Below are 6381 nucleotides of genomic sequence, written 5' to 3'. Positions count from 1 at the left end.
TCTCAAAAAATAAAAAAGACTGGGGATATAGTTCAGTGGTAGAGAGTCTCTGGGTCCAATTCTTTTTTTTTTTTTTCTTTCTTTCTTTATTTTTATGTGGTGCTGAGGATCGAATCCGGGGCCTCATGTGCGTGTGAGGCAAGCGCTCCACCACTGAGCTACAATTCCGGCCTCAGCTCCAATTCTTAATACTGGGGAAAAAAAAAAAAAAAAGATTGTATTTTTAGCAGGGGATTGGTAACTGGGAGAGGAGATAAGGGAATACATTAAGAGCTGGAAATACATTAAATCAGATGCTGGTTACATGTAAATATAAAAATTTGTCAAGCTGTACACTTAAATTTGTGAATTCTACCTGAGTTTTTATATTTAAAAAGAAGAAAAAAAAAAAGCAATACAAAATGCTTGGTACAGAGTAGCCATTAAGAGAATATTTATAGAACACATGAATATGGGACTTCAGTTCTCCAATTTTGTTTCATTTATTTCTTTGGTAATACTAACAAAAGTTTAGAAACTTTTTGATGTTAAACCATGTATCCAAGTGACAAAGTTTAAAAGCACATCTACTTAGACTAATGTAGTTTATTTAGCTCTATTAGAAACAAAACACTGTATACCATGTCAGTGTATTTAAACTATTTCATATTTCTGAAACATTTATTCCATGTATACATCTATGTATTTATAAATCTATATATTCAAAGATTTACTTTAGTCAGATAAATACTGATCACCCCTTTCAAGTGCCCAAGTGGACATGGTAGAGGACACATAGGAGACAGGTGCTACCTTCAGAGGAAATTAGTCTCTTGGTCTGCTGTTTGTGGAAGCCAGAACACAAATGGAGGCCAAGGCCAGACTAGTCAATTTGGAAAGTGGGACAGATAAAATCTACATCACTCATCAATATTCCCTGTGAAATGTGATTTCATTATTACTGGTTGGCAATTCTTTAGTCCAACAATTCATTGCTCATACAAGGTGCAAATCTAAAGGAATGTGTAAAGTTCATGTACAGGCTCACTTCATGCTAATCTGAACACCCTAATACAAAAATTTACAGTTACTGAGCATTTTTTACATCAGGAAGGCAGATCATTTGTTTTGGGTTATTTTGATGACAAGTATTATAGCTGTTTCACAATGGATTGGGGTGACATTTCAGGATCATGCAGAGGGCTTGAGCCATTTGGCTTTTCTGAAATTCCCCCTTCCCAACTAAATATTACCTACATGCTATGTGTGGACTTCCTTCTTCATTTATTCATTCAAGCCTCAAATAATTGTACTCCTACTATGTATTAGGTTTTTATATTATGTACAGGAAATGAGAAAAAAATTCACAGCCTCTTCCATATTTATGGCATGTATTGCCCCTGGTTTCTTCCCCCGTTCATAATTTCATCTTTTTTTTTTAATCAGTTCAGACTATTGCTTGCTGACATAAGGTGACCTCGGGTAACCTTTTTCTAAGTCCTAATGCTTTGCCTTTCAGCATAAGTTAAAAAAAGCAGCAGCATCTGGATCCTAGTCTCAATAAAATGCCTTCCAACAGCTCAAAGCAAGGTTTGTTTTTGTTTTAATTTGGAGGGTTTCAAGTCCAACTTAGTTCTTTTATTTACCTCCTGGCAGCTTCATAACCAGGGAGCAATAACTCCCTTATTTGTAGGCTGTTTAATAACTATATAGTACCACTCTGGGAGCAATAGAGTAAGGCCTCTTTCCAGATGCCATGTTTTAAGACTTTCAGCTGGAAAGACCTTCACTATGTGAAATTTATTTTGATTATTTTAAATCAAGTTTTGGACTTCTTATTCAAGGAACAAAATATTGGCCTCTGGCTTTCTGCCTCCTGTGTTCTGGCTCTGGGCCATATGATCATCTAATTTGTACTTTTTCAGGCAGACAGAACGTGAAAAACTGACCAATGTAGCTTCAATAGCAATAAGCACATCAAGTATGTAACAGGAATTATGAATACTGCTATAGAAATCAATTTTTTAGAAGTCAGCTCCCATAGGTGGGGAGGGAGGGAGAAGGTGCTGGGAATTATATTGTTATATTGTGTATTGTGGGCATGTATGAACATGTAACAACAAATTCCATCAATATGTATAACTATCATGCAATAATTTAAAAATGTGGGGAGAAAAAAAAGTCACCTCCCATTTCATAAAGCATAGGTGTCTCTTGCTTCCTCTCTGTCATTCTTAGGTTCTCTTTGAAAGTTCTGTGTCTAAGAGGCACCAGACACAGAGTTGCCCTGGGTTTTGTTGCCTACATGTAATTATGCTAAAAGGTTATAGTAGTAGATATTATTATCCTTACATACATTATGCATTCTAGAGCAGAAGGGTTTTGCTGGAAAGCTTCACTGTTAGTTATGATTTACATTTTTTACTAGATACTTTTCTTTGGTCTTTGAAGACAAACATGTTAAGATGCCTTTATACATCAACAGTAAAGCAAAAAAACAAAAAAACAAAAAAACCCCACAAAACAGTCTATGTGCTTGATTACTTTTTTAACAAGGCAGACATTGCTTTAAAACAGGGTTTGTCTTTGCTACAGGACCCAATCTATTTGGAACTGTTAGGGTGAGGAAACAGGGCAGAAGTGAAACTTTTTGTGCTATCCCATCTGTAATTTAAAATATAAAATGCTGTGGCTGGGAATGTAGCTCAGCAATAAACACATACTTAGCATGCACCAGGCCCTGGGTTCAACCCTCGGCACACATACACAAACGAATAAACAAAACACATCTGGAATTAAAATTATTTACTGCAAATCCAATTGTTTTCTTTTGCATGCTGTTCTTTTTGAGGGCCTTGCACTGCTAGTGCTGAAGAATGTGCTTAGTTGGCCTACTGAATAATCCAGTACAGTGGGTATCCCACTGAGGTCATCTCTAGCTGGGGTTTCAGGGGATGGAAGAGATGGACTCGTGATGGGAGTGAGCGCTGCAGGGAAAGCCTGCCCTAATCCAGCGCATCAGGAGTCTAGGTAGGCCAGGTGCGAGTGGCTGGCATCCTGAGGGCCTGTCCTGGTGTCATCGGCTTGATTTGAGACTGGTCTGAGCTGCTTCTTCCGGGCTGCTTTAGAAGGCTGCGGTCGGGTCAGGTGAGGTGACGTGAGCGTGGGCGTTTGAGGACAAAAGTCGTTGGCAGCTCAGTTTTCTGGGAGAGGGCCGGGCAGCCAGGCTGCAGCACCTGGGTCAGCCGCGCGAGCCCAGCACCTGGGCCGGCAGCGCCTCGGACAACGTCGCTCGCCCGGCCCGGACTACGGTTCCCGGCGTGCTCCGCTCTCTCTGGCCTAGCCGGGCAGCCCGGNCCTGCTTTGCCCCTCCCCGCTCCGGCCTCTCCTTTCCCCACACTGTCTTCGTTCTTTTCTTGCTTAACTCTCTTCACGCGCGCTTTTCTCTTCCTCTTCTCCTTTTTTTCCAACCCCACCGAAGTTCCTCCTTCCACATTCATCCCGTCATCCCCCTTTCCACTATCCCTCTACCTTACACACTTTGGGTTTTCTGTCTCTCCTTCTCGGGCTGTGGATTTTGCCCTTCATTCCTTGCCCTCCTCCATTCCCTGTCCTGATCTGAACTCCTTCCTCTCTTTGCCATGTTCCTTCACCCTTATCCCTCTGGGCCTATCCTTTTTCACTGCCCTCTCCTAGGATAGAGTGGGTGGGGCCTGGATCCTTCTGTTTACATCTTTGGGAATAGCTAAATTCTCTGTTGCTGGAGAATGGGGAGAGTTGGTGAAGAGGTTATGAACAGATCTATGCAAGACTAAGAGGATGAATGACTCTTACCAACACTTACCATATTGTTCTAGTGTAACAGGATGGTCTGCCTTTAGGTCCCTGACCCTGACACGTCGTTGTTCAGTAATTATTCGGTACTTTTTGCAGAGGATTTGAGAGTATATTTATATTCAGAAACCATTGCAGAATCTCGAAATGGTATTTCCTGACCTGAGAGCAAGTTTTGACCTAAATTGGTGGTGGGGGAAGTTTTAATGTGTGTCTCATGTTGGAGTGCAATGCAACCTTTGATCCTCAGTGTCCTCCCATGGTGATGACGCTCAGGATGAGGTGATTGAAGATATAGGACTGTTGTTGCTGCATAGTATTTAGTGTTTGAAATGTTTAAATGTAAGGAGAGCCTGTTCTCCTGCTGTTTTCTTTTTCCAGAAATTGCTCTGTTGTGTTGTAATTTCTCAAAAAAACTGACTCTGTACTACCTGGATTTTGTGTATTCATTCCACTTGTATTTCCATCTTAGGTACAGGAAGAAGGAATGGAATTGGAAGGAAGAAAATTCATTCCAGAGACAGAGTAGCTCCCCTCCTTTGTTGTAGCTGTTCCTCTGACAATACAGACTTTCTGTTTTCAGTGAGTATTACCTTGGACATATTTAAAGTGGAATTTTGTTGCTGGTTTTGGTTTTAAGCCTGTGTTTGAATTTTGGTGTAGGTGTATTTTGTTTTCTTGTATTTCTCTATTCCATGAAGTTTTTCTATTTAATCTTTTTAAAAGTAACTTAAATGTGCAAAGACAAGTTTATTTTTCATAAACCCGCTAGAGTGACCTAGATGGTAGTGGAGCATTATATTTTCATTTCTAGTTTAATCCCTTTCCAAATTTACTTAATACTTATTTATTAGTACAGGGGATTGAACCCAGGGGTAGTTCACCACTAAGCCACATCCCCAGCCCTTTTTATTTGAGACAGGCTCTTGTTAAGATGCTTAGGGCCTCATTAAATTGCTGAGACTGGCCTTGAACTTTCTATCCTCCTGCCTCAGCTTCCTGAGTCACTGGGATTACAGATGTGCACCGACATGCCCAGTTCCCTTAATTATTCACTTTTAAAGACAAAAGAGGTTGTCTTAATTCTCGGATTAGTTGACTCAGAGGTTGATGAAGTTCCTGATCAATTTTTGGTTCTTGTTCATAATACTTTTAATCTTTATAAATTTTTGGAACATTTTGCTCTAAATTTGCTATGGTGATACTTTTTTCTTGAAAGTCCCATCACAGATTGGAAAATAATTTTAATTCTTTGTGAACTTTAAATAAAGTTCTGGGAAAAAATATATTACTGCTGGCAGTATTGTGGGGACTGGAGATGTAGCTGTGAGAACTTTGCCTAGCACTTGTGAGAGTTTGGGTTGTATAATCAGCAGGATGAGAATCATTTTTTTCTACTAATGACAGTACACTAACACTTGGAAGAGAGTTTTTCAGAGTGCTTTGCATCTCATCAGAGCCTGCCAACCCCTCTGTGAGGAAGGCGGGGGACAAATGTTTTCATTTTACAAATGAAAGAACTGAGGCCCAGAAAGATCTGGCATTTTATTATAGCTCACATTAGAAAGGAAAGAGTGGGCTAAAAATCAAAAGTTTTAACTACTGTATTTCAGGTTTTTTTCCTTTAATCGAGGTTGATGTGAAATGTGTAGTTGTTGCTTTTTCCTTTTTTTTTTTTTTTTGTGGTGCTGGGGACTGAACCCAGGGCCTTGTGCATGCAAGGCAAGCACTCAACCAACTGAACTATATCCCCAGCCCGGTGTTTTTTTTTTTAGAAAGAGTGGGGGAGAGAGAGAGAGAGAGAATTTTTTAATATCTATTTTTTAATTCTCTGCAGACACAACATCTTTGTTTGTATGTGGTGCTGAGGATCGAACCCGGGCCGCACGCATGCCAGGCGAGCGCTCTACCACTTGAGCCACATCCCCAGCCCCCGGTGTATTTTTAATATATATATATATAAATTTTTAAAAGTAATTATTTAGGTAGATCTGTCTTTTGTGGTGGAAAATATTCATGCACCAGTGTATGTATGTGTATGACAAAATTTTACAGAAATGATTAGTTGGAATGGTTACCAGAATGTATGTGGGTTTTTCATCTATTTTCTGGACTAGTTCCATAAGTAGGCCAGAATTATAGCTTAGGTGCTATATCAGTGCCTATCATGTAATTATTAAATTGAATTTCAACCTGACTCTCTGTCACAAAGGAAACTACAGCCTATTCTGTCTGAGAAAGGCTTGATTTTAGCAGATGTTTTGATTTTAAATAATAAAATGCAAAGACCCTTTTTTTCTTTGCCTTTTCCTCACTCTCAAATCTTTATGAGTTCGTGTTTTGAGGGTTGTCTTTAAAAGGTGAATGTAGCCAGGTGTGGTGGCGCATCCCTGTAATTTTCAGCAATTTGAGAGGCTGAAGCAGGAGGATGGCAAGTTTGAAACCAGCCTCAGCAATTTAGTGAGACCTAAAGCAGGGCTGGGGATGTGGCTCAGTTGGTGGAGTGCTTGCCTTGTGTGCACAAGGCCCTGGGTTCAATTCCAGCACCACCAAAAAAAAAAAAAAAAA

General features: G+C 39.9%; 1 protein-coding gene across 1 annotated transcript in view; it reads left to right on the top strand.

Annotated features, from left to right (window-relative positions):
• Window positions 1-4250: 4250 nt before the first annotated feature.
• Window positions 4251-6381, top strand: part of Ammecr1l (AMMECR1 like) — a 21889-nt gene continuing 19758 nt past the window's right edge. The window contains exon 1 of the mRNA XM_015479099.2: window positions 4251-4395. The gene's annotated coding sequence lies outside the window, so the exon portion shown is untranslated. The remainder of the gene's footprint in view (window positions 4396-6381) is intronic.

The sequence above is a fragment of the Marmota marmota genome, unplaced genomic scaffold (assembly GCF_001458135.2).
Source record: "Marmota marmota marmota unplaced genomic scaffold, marMar, whole genome shotgun sequence".
Taxonomy (NCBI): domain Eukaryota; kingdom Metazoa; phylum Chordata; class Mammalia; order Rodentia; family Sciuridae; genus Marmota; species Marmota marmota.
This window is presented reverse-complemented; position numbering and strand designations above follow the sequence as displayed.